This window comes from Melanerpes formicivorus, unplaced genomic scaffold (genome assembly GCF_026170545.1).
Source record: "Melanerpes formicivorus ecotype bairdi unplaced genomic scaffold, bMelFor1.0.p_v2 SCAF_38, whole genome shotgun sequence".
NCBI lineage: Eukaryota > Metazoa > Chordata > Aves > Piciformes > Picidae > Melanerpes > Melanerpes formicivorus.
The window spans coordinates 163,519-182,902 of NW_027142390.1; the positions used below are offsets into that span (position 1 = coordinate 163,519).

The 19,384-nt window shown below is 55.6% G+C and overlaps 1 protein-coding gene across 2 annotated transcripts in view; it reads right to left on the bottom strand.

Moving 5' to 3' along the window:
- LOC137450812 (uncharacterized) overlaps positions 1–19,384 on the bottom strand; it is a 216,360-nt gene that overhangs the window by 25,209 nt on the left and 171,767 nt on the right. For both annotated transcript variants that reach the window (XM_068157707.1, XM_068157708.1), the window contains 4 exons: positions 14,765–14,926; positions 14,593–14,671; positions 5,630–5,791; positions 5,458–5,536 (listed from right to left, as the gene is read on the bottom strand). The gene's annotated coding sequence lies outside the window, so the exon portion shown is untranslated. The remainder of the gene's footprint in view (positions 1–5,457; positions 5,537–5,629; positions 5,792–14,592; positions 14,672–14,764; positions 14,927–19,384) is intronic.

Below are 19,384 nucleotides of genomic sequence, written 5' to 3' on the forward strand. Positions count from 1 at the left end.
GGCGTGGGCAGCAGCCGGGCCCCCACGTGGGTTTTATTTTCCAATGCTAAAAGCCTTTTAGAAGCAGAGAGGGCAGACAGGGGTCGTTTCCAAAGCTTTCTTACGCACCAGTCACTCCAAGCCCTCCCTCTCCAGCTGCAAACCAGAGGTTTGCCTCCGCCTCGCCTCACCCCAGTACTTACACTTTTAAAGATAGTGTGGTGCCCTCGGAGAATTTTCAGCACTTTAGGGGGGGGCCCCCAGCCCTCGCTCACCTGCTCCTCTGCTGCAGCAGCCCCCTGCCCCACGTGGCAGAACCAGCCCACCCACAATCCCCCCACTCCCTTTGATTCGCCCCCAGAAAGGCACAAAATAAAGCAAACTGCCCAGCCAGCACCTCCTGCCTTTCACAGCAAGGACTGAACATTGCAGCTTTGGCCAAGACTATCAGCCCAAAGGAAGGCCTGGCCCCTGAGGAGCTAAATGCAAGTGAACCGTCTGACACCACCACAGTCCTGTGAATGTTGCAAAGCAGTAGTGCATGCAGTATAATAATTCGAAAGTTAAGGGCTGCTCAAGCTTTACACAAAGTATCCTATTCAGTTTTGGGTTCCACTTAACACAAAGTAAAAGTATAAAAGGTCAGAGGGAAAGCCAACTCTACCTCTGAACTACAGCAAGAAATACTGGAATCAAGGGGCCCTTTCTTCTGCTACTAATAGATGAAGAGAACATGAAAACTGATGGGCTAAACCAACAGGGCAAGATTAGAATAACTCGTAGAGAGAACGGAAGATACAAAGCTTCAACTACATCTGTTTAGCAACGACTCCTACCAGATAACTTCCATGCCATAACTTTACTGAATTCAAACAAGCCAGCTGGCGAAGCGTCTCGCTTACAGGCGGCCGACGAGGACACGCGCAGAAGGAAGAGGCGAGGGAACAAGTCCTGAGCTTTGCTGCAGGCTGTCCTGCGGCTTCCCCTACCGACTCTTTCCCGTACACCACCGCAGAATGAGTTGGGTGAATTTTGTCTCAAACCCATTAAACCCTTTGGTGGTTTCAGCTTCCCGAGGATGTGTCGGCACAAGTCCTTGTCGGGGCACCGCAAACAGGGAGAGACAAAGCTCCGAGATCCAGGAAGAGGACGGCTGAGCAGACACCCCTAAAGGAGAGAAACTTCATCAGCTGAACCTCACACTTCTCCCAGCTTTGCAACAGCAAAGAACTTTGTGAACAACACAGTGGTGCTCCTAAGGAGGTCACCAGCTTGCAAGTTACAGGAGAAATAAAAACCTTTTTATTACAGAAGCACTGGCAAAAATTTACGGACAGGAACAGCAGACGAGGAAATTCTGCAATTGAGCTAACGATAGACATCAGGCCTAGGATCTGGCTACCCTGACAAAGGATGCCAACAGGACAGAGTGAGGCCTCAGCAGCACTCCCAAAAAGCCCCACAGAGAGCCACAGGCTCTGGCCCGTGCCCCACCTACGGGCCGGCCCTCCTGGCAGCAGCGCAACACCACCTCTTCAGGAGCCCAGGGACTGACCTCAGCCCCCTAAGGGCCAGGCAAGGTTGGTTCCTGTTAGCTGCCTAAAGCAGCCTCCCCAGCCCTGCTTACAGGGACCTTGGGCTGCTGCTGGGGACAGAAGGGGGAATGGAGGGCTCCACAACTCGTCACACAGACCCCGAGTACAGGGCTGTTAAGCTGACAGGGTGCCAAGGGAACAGGCTGCCATGAAGGCACAGACCCAGGCCCTCAACTACAGGGTGGGTCACCTTGCCGCAGCAACACGACCCAGCGGCTTCGCTGTGTCCGACGAATAAAAGGAGGAAGTTCCACAGGAACAGAAGGGAAAACCTTTTCACTGTGTGTGCCAGAGCCCTGGAGCAGGCTGCCCAGAGAGTTAGTGGAGTCTCTGGAGACATTCAAAACCTGCCCCAGGTGATCCTGCACTGGCACAGGGGTTGGACCGGATGCTATTTTGGGGTCCCTTCCAACCCCTAACACTCAGTGATTCTGTGATTAGCTATGCTGGTGACAGAGTCTCACTGAGTGCTCTTTAAAATGTTTTTCTTTTCTTTCAGCCTAGGAGTTTCATATTTAAATAGACCTTCTGCTCTGTCTTCCCCCTTCCTTCTTCCATCTTGCGTCTAAAAACTAGGAGAGCTTGATGAGGTGTATCCTGGGCGTCCCAACGTAACACATCTCAATTGCATACATGGATTTTGTAATCTTTTGCCCCATTGCTTGCACAGGGTGGATTAAGTTCATTACTTAGAGCTTGTCAGGACAGCTGTTGAAGTGTCCTGTGCAATGCAGGAGGAGTTGAATCCCATAGGAAACCACATTACTGTGCTTTGTCAGCCTGGTTATGGTCAGAAACCTCCTTCATTTTTTTTTCTCTTAAACAGATATATCACATGAGTCCCCAGAATTAATTTGCCTCTTCTCATAATTATTTCTTTAAAACTGTCTTAGAAGTGTCTCTGTCCTTCCCTCTCTCTAGATACTGGCCTCCTGAGCCCATGGCAGACTTGCACAGAGCTACTGCGAGCACCACTCTGCACGGCCTCTGGGGGGCTTTCAAGCACAGGCACCCCTGGAGAATCCAAACCTAACCTTGCAGCTGGCCTTAGAGCTCCTCTTTGGAAAACTGTCGCTGCCAGGGCCCACAAACCCAACATCCTCTGTCAGCAACCTGGATGTAAGAGCTGAAAAGTGTCAACAGAAATTGTACTTGGACAGCTCAGGAAGATCCTTCAATGAAAGAGCTGGCTCCTCCTGAAGGGCAAGTATGAATGGAGCTCTCAAAGTACCACACTTCAGAGCCTCCTGCTTGCTAGCACTAAGACAATTGTTCATGTAGAACGACTGGCCACTCACTTCAACAAACCCCACAGAACTGGCTCCTATCAACTCTCCAGAAGACACTGCTGCACTAGCTTGGCTGCCTGACCGGCTCAGTTCAGGTGGCTTAGGATCTCACAGAGGGTACCACAAGAACTGAGGGGACTGCAGTCTTTGCAGCTTCAGCTTTCCTTCTCTGCTACTTCTTTTTTCAGATGGATTTTTTTTCAAAGGGACTGCTGGACAGCAGAACAGGATGGATGGCCGGGCCCCAAGAGCGGTGGGGAACAGAGTTAAACCCAGCCGGTGGCCGGCCGGGCACAAGTGGTGTTCCCCAGGACACCCCTTGTGAGAGAGTGAGTCCAGAGAAGGGCCACAAAGCTGGTGAGGGGTCTGGATAACAAGTCTTATGAGGAGTGGCTGAAGGAACTGGGACTGTTTAATCTGCAGAAGAGGAAGCTAAGGGAATTATGGTGTGGTCTGGCTTCAGCTCTCAACTAGTTCCACGTTGAACAAGGACAGCTTGTACTCACAGAAGGCACTGGCTGCTTGGGTTCAAGGTTCCTGTAGAGCTCAGGTCTCTGAGACTTCTGAACAGCTGTGCTTAGCCCAAAATCAGACAGTTTCACATCACCCTGGGAAAAAAAAAATCCAAGAAAAGAATTCAGAAAGATTGTGCTTGAGCAAAAGAAAAGGTTTAACCGCTGCACAGCCTCCTGAGCCCATGGCAGGCTTGCAGAGCTACTGTGAGCACCACTCTGCGCGGCCTCTGGGGGGTTTCAAGCACAGGCACTCCAGGAGACTGCAGGCACTCCATAGAGACTCCAAAACCTCACTGAGAACCCCCCAACTCCTTCAGGACCCCCACAGATTCCCCAACTTAGATGCCCACAAAACCCCTTTGGAGGCACCCAAACCCCCCATCTGATACGCCCAGCTCCGTTTTAGGTACCCCCAGACGCTTCTAATGTCCCCAGACCCGCTGGTGGACCAGCCCAGAACCCCCTGACACTATCCCAGACCCTTTCAGGGGGCTCCACACCCCTTCTAGATGCCCACAAAACCCCTTCACACGCCAAAAGAAACCTTTACCTGCCTCCAAACCCCATTTGGGGCCCACTCAGACCCCTTAGCAGCGGGTGGCAGCAACCAAGTCTGTTGCTCTCACCAATTAAACCCTTTGGTGCTCTCAGCTCTCTGACCCTGTGTCAGTGCAAGTCCTTGTCAGCCGGTACCTTTGTCCTGATCCAGGCGGAGAGAGAACTGCCAGGAACACAGCTTCGCCGCTCCGCTTGCGGCACGCCTGCTGCCGAGGGCAGCCTCGTCCGCAGCCTGCCCGAGAGGAACACGGCCCCCGGGGCCGGGGGACAAACAAAAGCCTTCCACAAAGGAAACAAGGGAAGTCTCTTGGCCACTCTTCACGTGCCGAGTGCGATTGTCATGTGGAACACACCGCGGCATCTGGAACGAGTTTAAGTCCAGGTCTATGGCAGCACAGAGGTTCCTGGAATATCCCGGTACATCGATCCACAGGAGGTTGCCTTTCGGTCCCCAGTCTGATGCTTTGCAGCACAGCCATCACATCATTTCTCTCGAGTGCTTTGAACTGACAATTCATACAGGAGAATAAACCCAAACAGGAGTAAGCAGGTTGGAAAAGAACTTTGATCATCATCGGGCCCAGCAAGAGGACACAGTCTCAGGCTGCACCAGGGGAGGTTTAGGCTAGAGGTTAGGAAGAGGTTCTGCACAGAGAGAGTGATGGCCCATTGGAATGGGCTGCCCAGGGAGGTGGTGGAGTCACCATCTTTGGAGGTGTTCAGGAGGAGACTGGATAGGGTGCTTGGTTGCATGGTTTAGTTGATTAGGTGGTGTTGGATGATAGGTTGGACACGATGATCTTGAAGGTCTCTTCCAACTCGGTCTGGTCTATTCTTTTCTATTCCGTTCCATTCCATACCATTCCATTCCAACACCATCTAATCAACTAAACCATGGCACTGAGTGCCTCATCCAGTCTCTTTCTAAACACTTCCAGTGATGGTGACTCCCTGGGCACCACCTCACTGAGCAGCACATTCCAAAGGCCAATCTCTCTTTCAACCTGCTCTATTCTATTCTATGAAGACCTTCTTCCTAACATCCAGCCTAAACCTCCCCTGGCACAGCTTGAGACTGTGTCCTCTTGCTCTGGTGCTGCTTGCCTGGGAGAAGAGACCAACCCCCACCTGGCTACAACCAGAACTGAGGGGACTGCAGTCTTTGCAGCTTCAGCTTTCCTTCTCTGCTACTTCTTTTTTCAGATGGATTTTTTTTCAAAGGGACTGCTGGACAGCAGAACAGGATGGATGGCCAGGCCCCAAGAGCGGTGGGGAACAGAGTTAAACCCAGCCGGTGGCCGGCCGGGCACAAGTGGTGTTCCCCAGGACACCCCTTGTGAGAGAGTGAGTCCAGAGAAGGGCCACAAAGCTGGTGAGGGGTCTGGATAACAAGTCTTATGAGGAGTGGCTGAGGGAACTGGGACTGTTTAATCTGCAGAAGAGGAAGCTGAGGGAATTATGGTGTGGTCTGGCTTCAGCTCTCAACTACTTCCACGTTGAGCAAGGACAGCTTGTACTCACAGAAGGCACTGGCTGCTTGGGTTCAAGGTTCCTGCAGAGCTCAGGCTATCTCTCTTCATTAGTGAGGTCGTCCTGTCACCTAGGCAGAGAGATGAAAATGCAGCTATGAAATTAGACCACTGGAATCGTGAGACTCGTTCTGTGTGCGACTCCAGGAGAATCCAAACCTAACCTTGGAGCTGCCCTGAAGAGCTCCTCTTTGGAAAAGTCTCGCTGCCGGGCCCCACAAACCCCACACCCTCTGTCAGCAAACCGGATGTACGAGCTGAAGAGTGTCGACAGAAACTGTACATGGACAGCTCAGGAAGATCCTGCCAGTCCCAGCACACCAGACCTGGAATGATCAAAGAAAGTCCGTTAACATCTCTCTGTGTGTCTGCTCATAGCTTGACGAGAACCCCCCAACTCCTTCAGGACCCCCCCAGATTCCCCAACTTAGATGCCCACAAAACCCCTTTGGAGGCACCCAAACCCCCCATCTCATACGCCCAGCTCCATTTTAGGTACCCCCAGACGCTTCTAATGTCCCCAGACCCGCTGGTAGACCAGCCCAGAACCCCCTGACACTATCCCAGACCCTTTCAGGGGGCTCCACACCCCTTCTAGATGCCCACAAAACCCCTTCACACGCCAAAAGAAACCTTTACCTGCCTCCAAACCCCATTTGGGGGCCACTCAGACCCCTTAGCAGCGGGTGGCAGCAACCAAGTCTGTTGCTCTCACCAATGAAACCAGGATGTTAGGAAGAAGGTCTTCATAGAATAGAATAGAGCAGGTTGAAAGAGAGATTGGCCTTTGGAATGTGCTACCCAGGGAGGTGGTGGAGTCACCATCACTGGGAGTGTTTAGAAAGAGACTGGATGAGGCACTCAGTGCCATGGTTTAGTTGATTGGAATGGGATGGAATGGACCAGGTTGGAAGAGACCTTCAAGATCATCGTGTCCAAGCTATCATCCAACACCACCTAATCAACTAAACCATGCAACCAAGCACCCTATGCAGTCTCCTCCTGAACACCTCCAAAGATGGTGACTCCACCACCTCCCTGGGCAGCCCATTCCAATGGGCAATCACTCTCTCTGTGCAGAACCTCTTCCTAACCTCTAGCCTAAACCTCCCCTGGCACAGCTTGAGACTGTGTCCTCTTGCTCTGGTGCTGCTTGCCTGGAAGAAGAGACCAACCCCCACCTGGCTACAACCTCCCTTCAGGGAGTCGTAGAAAGCAAGAAGGTCTCCCCTGAGCCTCCTCTTCTCCAGGCTAAGCAACCCCAGCTCCCTCAGCCTCTCCTCACAGGCCTGTGCTCCAAACCCCTCCCCAGCTTTGTTGCCCTTCTCCGGACACCTTCCAGCAACTCAACGTCTTGCTTAAACGGAGGGGCCCAGAACTGGACACGGGACTCAAGGTGTGCCCTAACCAGTGCCAAGTGCAGGGGCAGAATGACCTCCCTGCTCCTGCTGGCCACTCTGATCCTGATATTGGCCAGGTTGCCAGTGGCCTTCTTGGCCACCCGTGCACGCTGCTGGTCACGACCAGAAGACAGGGATCGGAAGAGTCTTTGGCCAAGCTGTAAGCCTCTTCCTAACATCCAGCCTAAACCTCCCCTGGCACAGCTTGAGACTGTGTCCTCTTGTTCTGGTGCTGCTTGCCTGGGAGAAGAGACCAACCCCCACCCGGCTACAACCAGAACTGAGGGGACTGCAATCTTTGCAGCTTCAGCTTTCCTTCTCTGCTACTTCTTTTTTCAGATGGATTTTTTTTCCATAGCGACCACCGGGACGCTGCCCCCCTGGCGCCAGCAGAGCCGGGCTAGGGCGCAGGCGCCGGATCCATAGCGACCACCGGGACGCTGCCCCTGTGGCGCCAGCAGAGCCGGGCTAGGGCGCAGGCGCCGGATCCATAGCGACCACCGGGACGCTGCCCCCCTGGCGCGAGCAGAGCCGGGCTAGGGCGCAGGCGCCGGATCCATAGCGACCACCGGAACGCTGCCCCTGTGGCGCCAGCAGAGCCGGGCTAGGGCGCAGGCGCCGGATCCATAGCGACACTCGAGTCAAGCTCTCCGCTCTCCGCTCTTCCCTTAAGAATTTTCGAGCATTCGGCGCAGTTAGGCTGCAGAAATTAGCTCCCACGGGGCGGCACACGCCGCGGCACGGCTGCACTGCGGCCATTACACACAGGGTTGAGCACTGAGCTCCCACGGGGCGCTATACGCCGCGGTACGGCTGCACTGCCGGCCATTACACACCGGGTGGCAGCATTGAGCTCCCCCGGGGCGGCACACGCCGCGGCACGGCTGCACTGCCGGCCATTACACACAGGGTGGCAGCATTGAGCTCCCACGGGGCCTCTGGGTACGGTTGAGGCAGCAGCCGCCACCCCCGCAGAGCCCCACCGGTCAAGCCCGGACACGCCCCCCCCCCCCCCCCCCAAAAGCCCCGCGCTGCCCCGCCGGTGGCCACCCCCCCAAGCCCCGCGCACCTCCAGCGGCTGCTATAGAGAAACCCCACAAAGCAGCAGAGACTGGCACTGACCTGGGACACAGCAGAAGAGCTGCAACCTCTACCAGCCACAACCCTGAAAGCATCTGGCGCCATGTTGTTGAGGGCGGTGCCATGCTGGGGGGTGGGGTTCAGGCTGGGGGGCGGTGACACGCTGGAGGGGGGTGGTGACACGCTGGGCGGGGGCGGTGCCATGCTGGGGGGGCGGTGCCACGCTGGGGGGGCGGTGCCACGCTGGGGGGCGGGGCCACGCTGGGGGGGCGGTGCCACGCTGGGGGGGGCGGTGCCACGCTGGAGGGGGGCGGTGACACGCTGGAGGGGGGCGGTGACACGCTGGAGGGGGGCGGTGACACGCTGGAGGGGGGCGGTGACACGCTGGAGGGGGGCGGTGACACGCTGGAGGGGGGGCGGTGACACGCTGGAGGGGGGCGGTGACACGCTGGGGGGGCGGTGACACGCTGGGAGGGGCGGTGACACGCTGGGGGGGCGGTGCCACGCTGGAGGGGGGCGGTGACACGCTGGAGGGGGGCGGTGACACGCTGGGGGGGCGGTGCCACGCTGGGGGGGCGGTGCCACGCCGGGGGGGGCGGTGCCTGCGTTGTCACCTCACTCTCAGCTTTCCATTGGGTTTTATTCCCCTCCAAGACAACACGTTGAGTTCTGAGCAGCTGAGGAGCCCTGGGGAACACCTGTACAGAAATGTTCCTCCAAGAGCTGTCAGAAAAACGTTCGTTCCGCCAGCAGGCAGCTCTGGCTTCAGAGCAAAAGCCTTCTGTGATCATTCTGTTTAGCTCAGCACCAGCTGCAGCCGTCGGTATTACCAAACTACACAGTAATGGCCTCCTCCCGGTGCCCTCCCGGTCCCAACAGTTTCCCCCCACCAAAGGACTGGCAGAGAACTGGAAGCGACTGGGAAGCAGATCCGGGCTAGGGCGCAGGCGCCGGATCCATAGCGACGCTCGAGTCAAGCTCTCCGCTCTCCCCCTAAGAATTTTCGAGCATTCAGCGCAGTTAGGCTGCAGAAATTAGCTCCCCCGGGGCGGCACACGCCGCGGCACGGCTGCACTGCCGGCCAGTACACACCGGGTGGCAGCATTGAGCTCCCCCGGGGCGACACACGCCACGGCACGGCTGCACTGCCGGCCGTTACACACCGGGTGGCAGCACTGAGCACCTCCCTGGGCGTGGGCAGCAGCCGGGCCCCCACGTGGGTTTTATTTTCCAATGCTAAAAGCCTTTTAGAAGCAGAGAGGGCAGACAGGGGTCGTTTCCAAAGCTTTCTTACGCACCAGTCACTCCAAGCCCTCCCTCTCCAGCTGCAAACCAGAGGTTTGCCTCCGCCTCGCCTCACCCCAGTACTTACACTTTTAAAGATAGTGTGGTGCCCTCGGAGAATTTTCAGCACTTTAGGGGGGGGCCCCCAGCCCTCGCTCACCTGCTCCTCTGCTGCAGCAGCCCCCTGCCCCACGTGGCAGAACCAGCCCACACACAATCCCCCCACTCCCTTTGATTCGCCCCCAGAAAGGCACAAAATAAAGCAAACTGCCCAGCCAGCACCTCCTGCCTTTCACAGCAAGGACTGAACATTGCAGCTTTGGCCAAGACTATCAGCCCAAAGGAAGGCCTGGCCCCTGAGGAGCTAAATGCAAGTGAACCGTCTGACACCACCACAGTCCTGTGAATGTTGCAAAGCAGTAGTGCATGCAGTATAATAATTCGAAAGTTAAGGGCTGCTCAAGCTTTACACAAAGTATCCTATTCAGTTTTGGGTTCCACTTAACACAAAGTAAAAGTATAAAAGGTCAGAGGGAAAGCCAACTCTACCTCTGAACTACAGCAAGAAATACTGGAATCAAGGGGCCCTTTCTTCTGCTACTAATAGATGAAGAGAACATGAAAACTGATGGGCTAAACCAACAGGGCAAGATTAGAATAACTCGTAGAGAGAACGGAAGATACAAAGCTTCAACTACATCTGTTTAGCAACGACTCCTACCAGATAACTTCCATGCCATAACTTTACTGAATTCAAACAAGCCAGCTGGCGAAGCGTCTCGCTTACAGGCGGCCGACGAGGACACGCGCAGAAGGAAGAGGCGAGGGAACAAGTCCTGAGCTTTGCTGCAGGCTGTCCTGCGGCTTTCCCTACCGACTCTTTCCCGTACACCACCGCAGAATGAGTTGGGTGAATTTTGTCTCAAACCCATTAAACCCTTTGGTGGTTTCAGCTTCCCGAGGATGTGTCGGCACAAGTCCTTGTCGGGGCACCGCAAACAGGGAGAGACAAAGCTCCGAGATCCAGGAAGAGGACGGCTGAGCAGACACCCCTAAAGGAGAGAAACTTCATCAGCTGAACCTCACACTTCTCCCAGCTTTGCAACAGCAAAGAACTTTGTGAACAACACAGTGGTGCTCCTAAGGAGGTCACCAGCTTGCAAGTTACAGGAGAAATAAAAACCTTTTTATTACAGAAGCACTGGCAAAAATTTACGGACAGGAACAGCAGACGAGGAAATTCTGCAATTGAGCTAACGATAGACATCAGGCCTAGGATCTGGCTACCCTGACAAAGGATGCCAACAGGACAGAGTGAGGCCTCAGCAGCACTCCCAAAAAGCCCCACAGAGAGCCACAGGCTCTGGCCCGTGCCCCACCTACGGGCCGGCCCTCCTGGCAGCAGCGCAACACCACCTCTTCAGGAGCCCAGGGACTGACCTCAGCCCCCTAAGGGCCAGGCAAGGTTGGTTCCTGTTAGCTGCCTAAAGCAGCCTCCCCAGCCCTGCTTACAGGGACCTTGGGCTGCTGCTGGGGACAGAAGGGGGAATGGAGGGCTCCACAACTCGTCACACAGACCCCGAGTACAGGGCTGTTAAGCTGACAGGGTGCCAAGGGAACAGGCTGCCATGAAGGCACAGACCCAGGCCCTCAACTACAGGGTGGGTCACCTTGCCGCAGCAACACGACCCAGCGGCTTCGCTGTGTCCGACGAATAAAAGGAGGAAGTTCCACAGGAACAGAAGGGAAAACCTTTTCACTGTGTGTGCCAGAGCCCTGGAGCAGGCTGCCCAGAGAGTTAGTGGAGTCTCTGGAGACATTCAAAACCTGCCCCAGGTGATCCTGCACTGGCACAGGGGTTGGACCGGATGCTATTTTGGGGTCCCTTCCAACCCCTAACACTCAGTGATTCTGTGATTAGCTATGCTGGTGACAGAGTCTCACTGAGTGCTCTTTAAAATGTTTTTCTTTTCTTTCAGCCTAGGAGTTTCATATTTAAATAGACCTTCTGCTCTGTCTTCCCCCTTCCTTCTTCCATCTTGCGTCTAAAAACTAGGAGAGCTTGATGAGGTGTATCCTGGGCGTCCCAACGTAACACATCTCAATTGCATACATGGATTTTGTAATCTTTTGCCCCATTGCTTGCACAGGGTGGATTAAGTTCATTACTTAGAGCTTGTCAGGACAGCTGTTGAAGTGTCCTGTGCAATGCAGGAGGAGTTGAATCCCATAGGAAACCACATTACTGTGCTTTGTCAGCCTGGTTATGGTCAGAAACCTCCTTCATTTTTTTTTCTCTTAAACAGATATATCACATGAGTCCCCAGAATTAATTTGCCTCTTCTCATAATTATTTCTTTAAAACTGTCTTAGAAGTGTCTCTGTCCTTCCCTCTCTCTAGATACTGGCCTCCTGAGCCCATGGCAGACTTGCACAGAGCTACTGCGAGCACCACTCTGCACGGCCTCTGGGGGGCTTTCAAGCACAGGCACCCCTGGAGAATCCAAACCTAACCTTGCAGCTGGCCTTAGAGCTCCTCTTTGGAAAACTGTCGCTGCCAGGGCCCACAAACCCAACATCCTCTGTCAGCAACCTGGATGTAAGAGCTGAAAAGTGTCAACAGAAATTGTACTTGGACAGCTCAGGAAGATCCTTCAATGAAAGAGCTGGCTCCTCCTGAAGGGCAAGTATGAATGGAGCTCTCAAAGTACCACACTTCAGAGCCTCCTGCTTGCTAGCACTAAGACAATTGTTCATGTAGAACGACTGGCCACTCACTTCAACAAACCCCACAGAACTGGCTCCTATCAACTCTCCAGAAGACACTGCTGCACTAGCTTGGCTGCCTGACCGGCTCAGTTCAGGTGGCTTAGGATCTCACAGAGGGTACCACAAGAACTGAGGGGACTGCAGTCTTTGCAGCTTCAGCTTTCCTTCTCTGCTACTTCTTTTTTCAGATGGATTTTTTTTCAAAGGGACTGCTGGACAGCAGAACAGGATGGATGGCCGGGCCCCAAGAGCGGTGGGGAACAGAGTTAAACCCAGCCGGTGGCCGGCCGGGCACAAGTGGTGTTCCCCAGGACACCCCTTGTGAGAGAGTGAGTCCAGAGAAGGGCCACAAAGCTGGTGAGGGGTCTGGATAACAAGTCTTATGAGGAGTGGCTGAAGGAACTGGGACTGTTTAATCTGCAGAAGAGGAAGCTAAGGGAATTATGGTGTGGTCTGGCTTCAGCTCTCAACTAGTTCCACGTTGAACAAGGACAGCTTGTACTCACAGAAGGCACTGGCTGCTTGGGTTCAAGGTTCCTGTAGAGCTCAGGTCTCTGAGACTTCTGAACAGCTGTGCTTAGCCCAAAATCAGACAGTTTCACATCACCCTGGGAAAAAAAAAATCCAAGAAAAGAATTCAGAAAGATTGTGCTTGAGCAAAAGAAAAGGTTTAACCGCTGCACAGCCTCCTGAGCCCATGGCAGGCTTGCAGAGCTACTGTGAGCACCACTCTGCGCGGCCTCTGGGGGGTTTCAAGCACAGGCACTCCAGGAGACTGCAGGCACTCCATAGAGACTCCAAAACCTCACTGAGAACCCCCCAACTCCTTCAGGACCCCCACAGATTCCCCAACTTAGATGCCCACAAAACCCCTTTGGAGGCACCCAAACCCCCCATCTGATACGCCCAGCTCCGTTTTAGGTACCCCCAGACGCTTCTAATGTCCCCAGACCCGCTGGTGGACCAGCCCAGAACCCCCTGACACTATCCCAGACCCTTTCAGGGGGCTCCACACCCCTTCTAGATGCCCACAAAACCCCTTCACACGCCAAAAGAAACCTTTACCTGCCTCCAAACCCCATTTGGGGCCCACTCAGACCCCTTAGCAGCGGGTGGCAGCAACCAAGTCTGTTGCTCTCACCAATTAAACCCTTTGGTGCTCTCAGCTCTCTGACCCTGTGTCAGTGCAAGTCCTTGTCAGCCGGTACCTTTGTCCTGATCCAGGCGGAGAGAGAACTGCCAGGAACACAGCTTCGCCGCTCCGCTTGCGGCACGCCTGCTGCCGAGGGCAGCCTCGTCCGCAGCCTGCCCGAGAGGAACACGGCCCCCGGGGCCGGGGGACAAACAAAAGCCTTCCACAAAGGAAACAAGGGAAGTCTCTTGGCCACTCTTCACGTGCCGAGTGCGATTGTCATGTGGAACACACCGCGGCATCTGGAACGAGTTTAAGTCCAGGTCTATGGCAGCACAGAGGTTCCTGGAATATCCCGGTACATCGATCCACAGGAGGTTGTCTTTCGGTCCCCAGTCTGATGCTTTGCAGCACAGCCATCACATCATTTCTCTCGAGTGCTTTGAACTGACAATTCATACAGGAGAATAAACCCAAACAGGAGTAAGCAGGTTGGAAAAGAACTTTGATCATCACCGGGCCCAGCAAGAGGACACAGTCTCAGGCTGCACCAGGGGAGGTTTAGGCTAGAGGTTAGGAAGAGGTTCTGCACAGAGAGAGTGATGGCCCATTGGAATGGGCTGCCCAGGGAGGTGGTGGAGTCACCATCTTTGGAGGTGTTCAGGAGGAGACTGGATAGGGTGCTTGGTTGCATGGTTTAGTTGATTAGGTGGTGTTGGATGATAGGTTGGACACGATGATCTTGAAGGTCTCTTCCAACTCGGTCTGGTCTATTCTTTTCTATTCCGTTCCATTCCATACCATTCCATTCCAACACCATCTAATCAACTAAACCATGGCACTGAGTGCCTCATCCAGTCTCTTTCTAAACACTTCCAGTGATGGTGACTCCCTGGGCACCACCTCACTGAGCAGCACATTCCAAAGGCCAATCTCTCTTTCAACCTGCTCTATTCTATTCTATGAAGACCTTCTTCCTAACATCCAGCCTAAACCTCCCCTGGCACAGCTTGAGACTGTGTCCTCTTGCTCTGGTGCTGCTTGCCTGGGAGAAGAGACCAACCCCCACCTGGCTACAACCAGAACTGAGGGGACTGCAGTCTTTGCAGCTTCAGCTTTCCTTCTCTGCTACTTCTTTTTTCAGATGGATTTTTTTTCAAAGGGACTGCTGGACAGCAGAACAGGATGGATGGCCAGGCCCCAAGAGCGGTGGGGAACAGAGTTAAACCCAGCCGGTGGCCGGCCGGGCACAAGTGGTGTTCCCCAGGACACCCCTTGTGAGAGAGTGAGTCCAGAGAAGGGCCACAAAGCTGGTGAGGGGTCTGGATAACAAGTCTTATGAGGAGTGGCTGAGGGAACTGGGACTGTTTAATCTGCAGAAGAGGAAGCTGAGGGAATTATGGTGTGGTCTGGCTTCAGCTCTCAACTACTTCCACGTTGAGCAAGGACAGCTTGTACTCACAGAAGGCACTGGCTGCTTGGGTTCAAGGTTCCTGCAGAGCTCAGGCTATCTCTCTTCATTAGTGAGGTCGTCCTGTCACCTAGGCAGAGAGATGAAAATGCAGCTATGAAATTAGACCACTGGAATCGTGAGAGTCGTTCTGTGTGCGACTCCAGGAGAATCCAAACCTAACCTTGGAGCTGCCCTGAAGAGCTCCTCTTTGGAAAAGTCTCGCTGCCGGGCCCCACAAACCCCACACCCTCTGTCAGCAAACCGGATGTACGAGCTGAAGAGTGTCGACAGAAACTGTACATGGACAGCTCAGGAAGATCCTGCCAGTCCCAGCACACCAGACCTGGAATGATCAAAGAAAGTCCGTTAACATCTCTCTGTGTGTCTGCTCATAGCTTGACGAGAACCCCCCAAGTCCTTCAGGACCCCCCCAGATTCCCCAACTTAGATGCCCACAAAACCCCTTTGGAGGCACCCAAACCCCCCATCTCATACGCCCAGCTCCATTTTAGGTACCCCCAGACGCTTCTAATGTCCCCAGACCCGCTGGTAGACCAGCCCAGAACCCCCTGACACTATCCCAGACCCTTTCAGGGGGCTCCACACCCCTTCTAGATGCCCACAAAACCCCTTCACACGCCAAAAGAAACCTTTACCTGCCTCCAAACCCCATTTGGGGGCCACTCAGACCCCTTAGCAGCGGGTGGCAGCAACCAAGTCTGTTGCTCTCACCAATGAAACCAGGATGTTAGGAAGAAGGTCTTCATAGAATAGAATAGAGCAGGTTGAAAGAGAGATTGGCCTTTGGAATGTGCTGCCCAGGGAGGTGGTGGAGTCACCATCACTGGGAGTGTTTAGAAAGAGACTGGATGAGGCACTCAGTGCCATGGTTTAGTTGATTGGAATGGGATGGAATGGACCAGGTTGGAAGAGACCTTCAAGATCATCGTGTCCAAGCTATCATCCAACACCACCTAATCAACTAAACCATGCAACCAAGCACCCTATGCAGTCTCCTCCTGAACACCTCCAAAGATGGTGACTCCACCACCTCCCTGGGCAGCCCATTCCAATGGGCAATCACTCTCTCTGTGCAGAACCTCTTCCTAACCTCTAGCCTAAACCTCCCCTGGCACAGCTTGAGACTGTGTCCTCTTGCTCTGGTGCTGCTTGCCTGGAAGAAGAGACCAACCCCCACCTGGCTACAACCTCCCTTCAGGGAGTCGTAGAAAGCAAGAAGGTCTCCCCTGAGCCTCCTCTTCTCCAGGCTAAGCAACCCCAGCTCCCTCAGCCTCTCCTCACAGGCCTGTGCTCCAAACCCCTCCCCAGCTTTGTTGCCCTTCTCCGGACACCTTCCAGCAACTCAACGTCTTGCTTAAACGGAGGGGCCCAGAACTGGACACGGGACTCAAGGTGTGCCCTAACCAGTGCCAAGTGCAGGGGCAGAATGACCTCCCTGCTCCTGCTGGCCACTCTGATCCTGATATTGGCCAGGTTGCCAGTGGCCTTCTTGGCCACCCGTGCACGCTGCTGGTCACGACCAGAAGACAGGGATCGGAAGAGTCTTTGGCCAAGCTGTAAGCCTCTTCCTAACATCCAGCCTAAACCTCCCCTGGCACAGCTTGAGACTGTGTCCTCTTGTTCTGGTGCTGCTTGCCTGGGAGAAGAGACCAACCCCCACCCGGCTACAACCAGAACTGAGGGGACTGCAATCTTTGCAGCTTCAGCTTTCCTTCTCTGCTACTTCTTTTTTCAGATGGATTTTTTTTCCATAGCGACCACCGGGACGCTGCCCCCCTGGCGCCAGCAGAGCCGGGCTAGGGCGCAGGCGCCGGATCCATAGCGACCACCGGGACGCTGCCCCTGTGGCGCCAGCAGAGCCGGGCTAGGGCGCAGGCGCCGGATCCATAGCGACCACCGGGACGCTGCCCCCCTGGCGCGAGCAGAGCCGGGCTAGGGCGCAGGCGCCGGATCCATAGCGACCACCGGAACGCTGCCCCTGTGGCGCCAGCAGAGCCGGGCTAGGGCGCAGGCGCCGGATCCATAGCGACACTCGAGTCAAGCTCTCCGCTCTCCGCTCTTCCCTTAAGAATTTTCGAGCATTCGGCGCAGTTAGGCTGCAGAAATTAGCTCCCACGGGGCGGCACACGCCGCGGCACGGCTGCACTGCGGCCATTACACACAGGGTTGAGCACTGAGCTCCCACGGGGCGCTATACGCCGCGGTACGGCTGCACTGCCGGCCATTACACACCGGGTGGCAGCATTGAGCTCCCCCGGGGCGGCACACGCCGCGGCACGGCTGCACTGCCGGCCATTACACACAGGGTGGCAGCATTGAGCTCCCACGGGGCCTCTGGGTACGGTTGAGGCAGCAGCCGCCACCCCCGCAGAGCCCCACCGGTCAAGCCCGGACACGCCCCCCCCCCCCCCCCCCCAAAAGCCCCGCGCTGCCCCGCCGGTGGCCACCCCCCCAAGCCCCGCGCACCTCCAGCGGCTGCTATAGAGAAACCCCACAAAGCAGCAGAGACTGGCACTGACCTGGGACACAGCAGAAGAGCTGCAACCTCTACCAGCCACAACCCTGAAAGCATCTGGCGCCATGTTGTTGAGGGCGGTGCCATGCTGGGGGGTGGGGTTCAGGCTGGGGGGCGGTGACACGCTGGAGGGGGGGTGGTGACACGCTGGGCGGGGGGCGGTGCCACGCTGGGGGGGCGGTGCCACGCTGGGGGGGGCGGTGCCACGCTGGGGGGCGGGGCCACGCTGGGGGGGCGGTGCCACGCTGGGGGGGGGCGGTGCCACGCTGGAGGGGGGCGGTGACACGCTGGAGGGGGGCGGTGACACGCTGGAGGGGGGCGGTGACACGCTGGAGGGGGGGCGGTGACACGCTGGGGGGGGCGGTGACACGCTGGGAGGGGCGGTGACACGCTGGGGGGGCGGTGCCACGCTGGAGGGGGGCGGTGACACGCTGGAGGGGGGCGGTGACACGCTGGGGGGGCGGTGCCACGCTGGGGGGGCGGTGCCACGCCGGGGGGGGCGGTGCCTGCGTTGTCACCTCACTCTCAGCTTTCCATTGGGTTTTATTCCCCTCCAAGACAACACGTTGAGTTCTGAGCAGCTGAGGAGCCCTGGGGAACACCTGTACAGAAATGTTCCTCCAAGAGCTGTCAGAAAAACGTTCGTTCCGCCAGCAGGCAGCTCTGGCTTCAGAGCAAAAGCCTTCTGTGATCATTCTGTTTAGCTCAGCACCAGCTGCAGCCGTCGGTATTACCAAACTACACAGTAATGGCCTCCTCCCGGTGCCCTCCCGGTCCCAACAGTTTCCCCCCACCAAAGGACTGGCAGAGAACTGGAAGCGACTGGGAAGCAGATCCGGGCTAGGGCGCAGGCGCCGGATCCATAGCGACGCTCGAGTCAAGCTCTCCGCTCTCCCCCTAAGAATTTTCGAGCATTCAGCGCAGTTAGGCTGCAGAAATTAGCTCCCCCGGGGCGGCACACGCCGCGGCACGGCTGCACTGCCGGCCAGTACACACCGGGTGGCAGCATTGAGCTCCCCCGGGGCGACACACGCCACGGCACGGCTGCACTGCCGGCCGTTACACACCGGGTGGCAGCACTGAGCACCTCCCTGGGCGTGGGCAGCAGCCGGGCCCCCACGTGGGTTTTATTTTCCAATGCTAAAAGCCTTTTAGAAGCAGAGAGGGCAGACAGGGGTCGTTTCCAAAGCTTTCTTACGCACCAGTCACTCCAAGCCCTCCCTCTCCAGCTGCAAACCAGAGGTTTGCCTCCGCCTCGCCTCACCCCAGTACTTACACTTTTAAAGATAGTGTGGTGCCCTCGGAGAATTTTCAGCACTTTAGGGGGGGGGCCCCCAGCCCTCGCTCACCTGCTCCTCTGCTGCAGCAGCCCCCTGCCCCACGTGGCAGAACCAGCCCACACACAATCCCCCCACTCCCTTTGATTCGCCCCCAGAAAGGCACAAAATAAAGCAAACTGCCCAGCCAGCACCTCCTGCCTTTCACAGCAAGGACTGAACATTGCAGCTTTGGCCAAGACTATCAGCCCAAAGGAAGGCCTGGCCCCTGAGGAGCTAAATGCAAGTGAACCGTCTGACACCACCACAGTCCTGTGAATGTTGCAAAGCAGTAGTGCATGCAGTATAATAATTCGAAAGTTAAGGGCTGCTCAAGCTTTACACAAAGTATCCTATTCAGTTTTGGGTTCCACTTAACACAAAGTAAAAGTATAAAAGGTCAGAGGGAAAGCCAACTCTACCTCTGAACTACAGCAAGAAATACTGGAATCAAGGGGCCCTTTCTTCTGCTACTAATAGATGAAGAGAACATGAAAACTGATGGGCTAAACCAACAGGGCAAGATTAGAATAACTCGTAGAGAGAACGGAAGATACAAAGCTTCAACTACATCTGTTTAGCAACGACTCCTACCAGATAACTTCCATGCCATAACTTTACTGAATTCAAACAAGCCAGCTGGCGAAGCGTCTCGCTTACAGGCGGCCGACGAGGACACGCGCAGAAGGAAGAGGCGAGGGAACAAGTCCTGAGCTTTGCTGCAGGCTGTCCTGCGGCTTTCCCTACCGACTCTTTCCCGTACACCACCGCAGAATGAGTTGGGTGAATTTTGTCTCAAACCCATTAAACCCTTTGGTGGTTTCAGCTTCCCGAGGATGTGTCGGCACAAGTCCTTGTCGGGGCACCGCAAACAGGGAGAGACAAAGCTCCGAGATCCAGGAAGAGGACGGCTGAGCAGACACCCCTAAAGGAGAGAAACTTCATCAGC